The sequence below is a fragment of the Neomonachus schauinslandi genome, unplaced genomic scaffold (genome assembly GCF_002201575.2).
Source record: "Neomonachus schauinslandi unplaced genomic scaffold, ASM220157v2 HiC_scaffold_1167, whole genome shotgun sequence".
In the NCBI taxonomy this organism is placed as follows: domain Eukaryota; kingdom Metazoa; phylum Chordata; class Mammalia; order Carnivora; family Phocidae; genus Neomonachus; species Neomonachus schauinslandi.
Genome location: NW_025409857.1, coordinates 1 through 8,107, shown reverse-complemented (window position 1 = coordinate 8,107; position 8,107 = coordinate 1). Strand labels below are relative to the sequence as shown.

At 48.8% G+C, this 8,107-nt stretch overlaps 1 pseudogene; it reads right to left on the bottom strand.

The window, feature by feature from the left end:
* Window positions 1–4,323: 4,323 nt before the first annotated feature.
* On the bottom strand, window positions 4,324–4,781 carry LOC123323816 (annotated as a pseudogene).
* Window positions 4,782–8,107: the final 3,326 nt, after the last annotated feature.

Genomic DNA, 8,107 nt, shown 5'->3' with positions numbered 1-8,107 from the left:
ATGGTGGAGACCAGCATCATGTCCATGAGGGAGAGCTGGCTAAGCAGGAAGTACATGGGTGTGTGCCGCTGGGGTCCTGATGGATGAGCACAATCATGAGGGCACTGCCCATCAGGGAGATGAGGAAGAGCATGAGCACCCTTGAAAAGAGGAACAGATGGGTCTGAGTGTAGTTAAAGAGCCCTAAAAGAATGGAGTTTCTCTCTGTGGTGTCATTTGCATCTTCCATGGCTCCATTCATGCCTGGAAGACAAGGAATGAGAGTTGCTTGGAGCTAAGTTTAGGCATTTACTTAAGAAGAGGTGGTCAAATGACATAGAAACCAAAATGAGACTTGGAGGAATAATTACATCTTTAATCTTTCACTTTGTGACAGGATATTTGCCTTAGCATCCTATCACACTGCTCTGCTGTTATTACACAGTATTTTTTAACCCAAAGATAATTGCATAACAAGTATATATCACAGTACACATTACATTTCTATTATTTCTCTATGTCTTCTTAGTATGCCACACATAATTTACTCATGATGTTAGGAAATATTACGAAATTCCAGTTTTCTAAATTTGTGTACTTCTGTGTTGAAAGAGCCTCATAGTCCCACATTTTAGTCCATATTGATGTGATATATCGCTTAATTATGACTTTTCCATGTTTCTCATATGCTCAACCTAGTTTCTCAAGATTTCCTTCAATGCCATGAGGAATTGTTTTAATATAAAAATACACAAAACTAAATGTAAAACTACTATAACTCAGATTGCAGGTGAGGGACACAAAATGGCTATATTTCTCTCTTTTCCATGTGCATTCAGCATATGGTTTCAATATACCAGGCTCCCAGCTACCACAGATACTGCTCTGGAGCACCTATCACCATACAGGCCATGTCATCATGGTGTGTACTTGTGATTACAGGGAATTTATCTCAGTTAAGAGAACTTGCAACAATTAATTTTTATACCTAATATGTACTCACAGAATGCTGAATTTAATTAAATGTGTGCATTATAAAAATAAATTTCATAAATGAATATAACCCTAGGGACCATAAAAAAAGTTTTAATTTGCAGCCTTAAACACTTTGTTACCAGTAATCACACATCTTTAAAGATAGGAGATAAATTTATTTATTAACAGATAAAATTAATTAGCAAATTGATTACATTTTAATTATCTGGTTAGTTGGTTAATTATCTAACTGGTTAATTAAGACATGTTCAAATAAATTTATGCCCCAAATTACTCTGAAGTACAGCATCCCCTGTGAATAAAATAGGAAACATCTCCTTTAATTGTAGGGATTAATTGTCTTTTCCCTAAAGCCTCAAACTTTAATTTTTCTTATCTATAAGTATCTATGGTAGTAGAATTAGATGTACATGCAGATTTTAGGAAAAGTGTGTTCCGTGTATGGACGTCATTTGAGAAATTTTGTTTATGTTGGTGGAAGAAGGATGGGCTTACGGAGATGGCTGGCATTGCTGTTGGGCTTGTTCAAAACTCAAGTCAAGGTGGCCCCTCTTATGAGTGTCCTCATCCTAGATATCGTCCTCCCAGGAGCTGCAGAGGGAGCTCAGGCCTCATAGAAAAGGTGAGCCCGAGCTGGTGGGCTGACTGGTGTGAAATGAGACACAAGTTCCCCTCTCTATTCACTTTTGCAAATGCCAGCTTGGGAATGACCTTTACCCTCATCCAAGCCATCACAGTGGAGTCACAAAGGGAGCATAGCCTGGTAGTCAACTCACCTGGAAGGCCCAAAGGCTAGACTCTCCCTCTCCCTTCATCAGCCTGGGGCAGGCCGGGGTCCTCTCACATCCACTCTGGCACTCTCTAGGGGAAGCAGACCACTCACCACTGAACACAGGACCAGGGGTCTCATGAAGTATTCTCCTTTCAGGCCTACCCCCAGGACCATGCCCAGCCCTGGTCCAGCCTCCTCTGGGCTGCAAACCCCAGGTGCTTGCCTCCTGACTGGCAACCTCTTGCTCTGTTTAGCCAAAGCGAGCCTCTCCTCCTGCACTGGGGAACCCACATCACACAGAACTGCTGGAGTAAGGTGACTTTTCAGATCATCGCAATAAGACAGGATAAGAGAATATCCTTGAACCCCCCAAAGTGCAGATCAGGCATTTCAAACCATCTCTGTTTCTTCCAGAACAGCTCTCTCTACAGTCCATCATGACTCACCCCACAGATGGGGGAGTCCATTCACTCAGGGGAAATTAAGACATCTCTTTGGGAAACTCTGTTGCCAAAATTAACCCTGAACATTTCCTTCAAGGTGTGGGTTTCCTGAAATGGAAGTGAGCTCCTTAAATCACACTCTCAAATTCAGCATTTCAATTCCACACGGGAAAACTGAAGACGGTTTAAACTTGCTCATACTGCACCCCTCAGTTTGGCAGCAGTGGGAAGACCTGACTGCAGGGTGGTGAGCTGGAGGGGCTGTTCCAGGTGCAGCTGCAGCCATGCCCTAAGTAGACTCGCCTGAAACAGGGTTCTCAGAGTGTCACACCACACAGTGAGTCTCAAGGGAGTATGGTTGTGCTGCAACTTGTAGAAACCTCGGGAGACCTCTGCTTTCCACTGTGAAAAGGAAGAAAACCCTGTGGGACAATGCTACACAAATCCAGGAATGGTCTCCCCAGTTCAGCTTCACAAATGGCCGCACTCTCCTACTCGCTCATGCCCCAAACCAAAATGCCCTCCTGGACTCCCTTCCAGTAAACACCCATCTGCCTGTGGTGCTCTCCTCTGCCCATTGAGCTGATGTCCCTGTGGAGGACTGAGTGAAAACTACGCAATCCCCTGTATCTCACACTGCTCCTCCTCAGACCTCCTGTGGATTCCTCAGTCTACCGCACCCTTTAGCGCCCCATGTCTGCATGTCACCCCCTTTCACTACCTATCTCCCCTGGAGTGCTGCTCCCAAACTCCATGCACCTTGCCACTTAGGGTTGCCGCAGGATCTCCTCAGAGAACACCTCCCTCTACAAACTAGTCCATCGCCCAGTCCCCTCTGTCCATCCCCTGAGCTCACACACTGGTCCCAGGAGTCACCGACATTGCTTCACTGCACTGTGTCAGTGTCTCTCAGGATGCTACCTCCATGAGCCCAGGGACGGATCCCTTCCATCTGTTTAGTGTCCAGTAGGCCTTTGGCACTTGTGAATGCACTGCTCTCGAGGGAAGTCACATGGGAAGAAACAATCCAACTCAATCCAGTTGTATGCAATATGGAGTAAAATTTCAACAGTAGCTATCCATCCAAGAGTCCCACTTGGACCCCCAAATCTTTACTAAGTGCTTCTTCCTTAAAGCATTTTCCTGCTGAGAAGGAGTCAGTACTCCCTGGGACCCAGCCTGAGCCTGCTTTGTTGCTGAGGAAACCATGCACTGAAACCAAAAGCAGATGAGACCTACAGCAGATAGAGCCTCAGGACAGCAGGACCATGGTAGGGGGCTGGGGACTAAAGCCACAGTGCTAAGAGACCCATGGCCCCACAAGTTGGGAACCATTCACACCCTCAATGCTTCACACACACATGAAGCATGCACTGCCCGAACCCACCTTTCAGCCCATGCTCTCTTGGGCAGCAGGACTAGTGGCGATGAGGTGGACAATGGTGTCCTCATGTCCCTCATGAGGGTTCTGCAGCCATCCCCAGCTTCTGCATTCAGGGCCACTGCAGGCTTCTGCAGACGACTACTCTACATAACTGTCTCATTACGCCTCTGGTCCAGGGGCAGAAAAGCCTGCCAGGTAGGGTGCATCCAGGGCACCATGAGCCTCATGCTGGATGGGCGTGGGGAATGCAGGAGTAACTTGTGCCCAGAGCCCCTCAGCATCACATGGGGACCATGCACAACACAGCCTCTGGCTTGTCTTGCAGGTGGACTTGGAGGCCGTTGGGGAAGCGGCTCAGTCAGCCAAGATGGCTGTGAGGACACTGCAGACATAGGATGAGGCTGGAGAAGACTCTGTCCTGTCATGTCTCCACATCCCAGGCTTACTGGTTCCTTCTACACAACCCAGGGAGCAGAACAGGAACTTGGGATAATGGGGGTGGGACAGCAGGTTAATTGGCTTCTCAACTTTTGTCATGAACAGGTAGATATTTTCTTTTTTTTTTTTAGAACACCTTAAATTTTTAATCCTTTCTTTACAGGTTACCTAGACCACGTCTGATTAAGAAAACTGTAGAAAGTTAGTACCTGCCACAAGCAAATGCCAGGCTGCAGCACGTGTCGATTTTCCGCAGACTCCTGCTTTGCAGGGTCTCCACTCACACTCGCTGGAATCCATTGCGGCAGAGTTTAGTCCACAGGTCGCTTCTCCCCGTATTTCTTTGGAACGTCTTCAGCGTTCTTACAGAATTTTTTACGGTCCTTCGAGTATTCTTCAGCTAGGTCAGCCCAAAGTGGGTGCTCCGGCTGGGGGTCGTTCACCAGTGCTGTGAGGGACTGGATTACTTGGCCGGTTCTGGTAGCTGGCTTCCAGTTTTCAGCACTAATTCCTCCAGACAGACCTGCCCCTTTTCATCGATGTTCGGGTGATAGATCTTTGTTTTAAATATGATCTTCGGTGCTTTGAGTGGGTACTCTGCTGGAAAGTTGATTTCGATTTGGAAAGCCCCCTTATCATATGGGGGGTTGTCAGGAACAATAAGCCCTCACCAAGTCAATAAATTAGCTTCATCAACCTGGATGTTAGGGAAGTCTTTCATTCCACATTTGTGGATTTCGTCAAGCTCCTTCATCAGCCTCCTGCTGGCCACTACTTGGATCTGGCATGGCTTGAACAGGCAGCAATTTTATCTACTCTACTGCCTGTTTTACATAAGCTAAACTTTCCCTGCTTGTCACCATCTTGGATCCCAGGTTTCTCCAAGTGCATGATGATGTGGGAAAGTTCTTGGACACTCTGTGACCTTTCAGGCTTCAGCAGGCCTAAGGTCAAGTGGCTGTTAGCAGGTGTGGGGGTGAAGAGCTTGCTGGGCAGGGCAGCCAGCTCACATCCTGGGGGATCCACTGCCAAACCTGACCCCTGCGGAGCCCTGCTTCTGGAGGGAAGGGATCTCACAGCCCTGAGACTCAAAGACAGAAGCTCACATTCCCAGAGCCAGGTTGGCCCCCCATCTCTCCTCATTCCTCACCTACACGTCCCCTAACAGAGCCAGCCAGGACCCCACAGGAGATCCAGCACCATCAGCATCAGTAGGAGGAGAGTCAACTACTGAATGAAAACTCTAGTCCCTTTCTCTCCATGTCTGGAAAAGCAAACACCATACCTGGGGTTATCGTGGAGTGGGTAGCGGGCAGAGGGTGCAGGTAGACTGCAGCTGACACAGAATTAGCTGAATTTCTTGACACTGCCTTTTTCTTTGTCTCTGGAGAAAAAGAGAGGTGATTAACTGAGGTTTTAGGATTTCTCATTTCAGCAGATATAATCAAACAAATAATGGCAAATAGTCTTTTATGTGCACAAAGCTTTCCACATTTCTAGAAAAGAAAATGCTCAATTGACAGGGACTGGCAGAGCAGAACTGGATAGAGCCCAGGGGTCCTCAGTCCTGACATGCAGTCTGGATACCACAGAGCTTGGAACTGTGCTATGGAGTGACGTTGGAGACCTTTAAACTGTATTTCCAGGTGATAAATTTAGAGAGAAAGTTATGTTTCACAACATTAGTTTGTGGGTATTATACTCTAACCCCGTTCACTAACCCCCTTTTTTTCAGTTTTAGAGGTAGAATTTACTGATTCATCAGTTGCATATAACACCAGCGCTCATTACATCACCTGTCTCCTTGACACCCATCACCCAGTTACCCCGTCCCCCACCCATCTCCCCTCCAACAACCTCAGTTTCTTTCCTATAGTTGAGACTCTCTTGGGACACCTGGGTGGCTCAGTCCATTAAGCGCCTACCTTTGGCTCAGGTCATGAACCTGGAGTCCTGGGATCCAGCCCCATGCTGGGCTCCCTGCTAAGTGGGGAGACTGCTTCTCTCTCTGCCTCTGCCCCTCACCCCGCTCATGCTCTCGCATATAAATTATTTTCTTAAAAGTCTCTTTTGCTTTGTCTACCTCCCTGACTTATTTTATTTCCCCCCTTCCCCTGTGTTCATCCATTTTCTTTCTTAAATTCCACATGATTGACATCATATAATTGTCTTCCTGATTGACTTATTTCACTTAGCATAAAAACCTCTAGTTCCATCCCCCTGGTTGCAAATGGCAAGATTTCATGATTTTTGATGGCTGAGTAGTACTCCAATGTGTATATATAGCAGATCTTCTTTATCCATTCATCTGTCGATGGACACCTGGGCTCTTTCCTTACTCTGGCTATTATGAACATTGCTGCTCTAACCACTGGGGGCATGTGCCCCTGGAATCACTATGTTTGTATCCTTTGTATAAACACCTACTAGTGCAATCCTGGGATTTGGGTAGCTCTATTTTTCATTTTTGAGGAACCTCCATGCTGTTCTCCAGAGTGGCTGCACCAGCTTGCATTCCCACCAACAGTGTAGGAGGATCCCTTTCCTCCGCCTCCTCACCAGCACCTGTTGCCTCTTGTGTTGTTAATGTCAGGCATTATGAAGGTGTGCGGTGGCCGCTCACCATGGTTTGGATTCGGATTTCCCTGACGATGAGTGACGTTCAGCATAGTTTCATGTGTCTGCTGGTCGTCTGTAAGTCTTCTTAGAGCAATGTCGCTCATGTCTATTTAACGTGCCCTTTCGGGGTAACTCATCCTGGTTTTGATTTCAGCACAGCAGCTTCCCGGGCAGTGACTGTCTTTGCCCTTGACTCTGGTGCTTCAGCATCACAGGGTAGACTCCGCCGTAAGGCCCGAGAGTTCATTTCCCCTCTTTCTGGCACTGGGCGAGGACTCCACCTCTGCGCCCCGCCCGTCCCCCGGGCGCCCCACTGCACACACGCAGCCAGGAGCAGCCTGGCCTCCCTCACGGCGCCATGCATGCCGGCCCACGTCCCTGCTCCAACCCACGGTTTGCAGAACAGAGCCCACGCTCGTTAATGGGACACCGTGACCCACACGGAGAGCCGCCGACCCCCCTGCGCCCCTGCAGACACTCCCCAGGCGGAGGCCGCCTGCCCAGCCCACTCCCCACCCTCTGACACGCGCCCACACGCATCGTGGGCGCCCAGCCCCACGCTCTCCCTCGCTGGTCCCAGAGGCCGCCTCTGCCTGTCCACTCAGCATCCCTGCCTGGTCCAGACGAGCTGGCTGCAAGCTTTGTGCACCAGGCCCCGAGCACCGCACCCCATACCGCCTTCTGAGAATGTGAGCCCGAGGATGCAGACCATGCACGGGACGCAGAAACCTCCCCCTGCCTCCTGGCAATGCACCGTGACCACGTACTTGGCTCCCAAGCGGTGCCCCCATTGCCAAACAGGGAAGAAGTGGCCGCATGGACCCTCCCACCCCAACACTGGCAGTGACTCTGTAAGACGCTCGGAAGATCAGGCCACGGAGCACAAAGAACCACCCAAACCAGAAAAGTAGGGCATCTGTACCCAGACGTGGGAAATTGAGGCTACTACCCAGGCGCAAATCCCCCACTCCGGTAGAGGGTCCAGGTGTGGGGTGTCTGTGAAGGGAAATGCCATTCCCTCTGTTGGGGTCTTACTCCCTAATGTCAGCGATTCAGGGCTGGATGCCAAGACCTGGCTGGTGCTTGCCGCCATCCAGAGTGCAGTACCCATATTGGGTCACTGTGCCCAGGTGCTGGTGCTTCCATGGCCTGCAGGCCTCTGGCCTGGGTTGGCTTCAGCCCGATGTCTTGGTTACACACCACCTGGGCAGCCTTTTATCATTTGGGGTATTTTCTCCTGAGTGAGCCAAGGATGCCAAAGTTAAAGACAAGAGGAAACCAGCAGCTGGGAGAGCTCTCCATGGGAATCAAAGCCATCGATAAACTTTGAGAGAACTGGGTGGATTTTAACACAAGCAAGAACAGTAATAAATAACTCTCCAAGAAAGAGTTTAAGCTAACAAATTCCCTCCCAATGGCTGTGGAATTACATTAACATTTAAAATAAAATTCTGTTTTTTGGGGGAGACTGGGTGG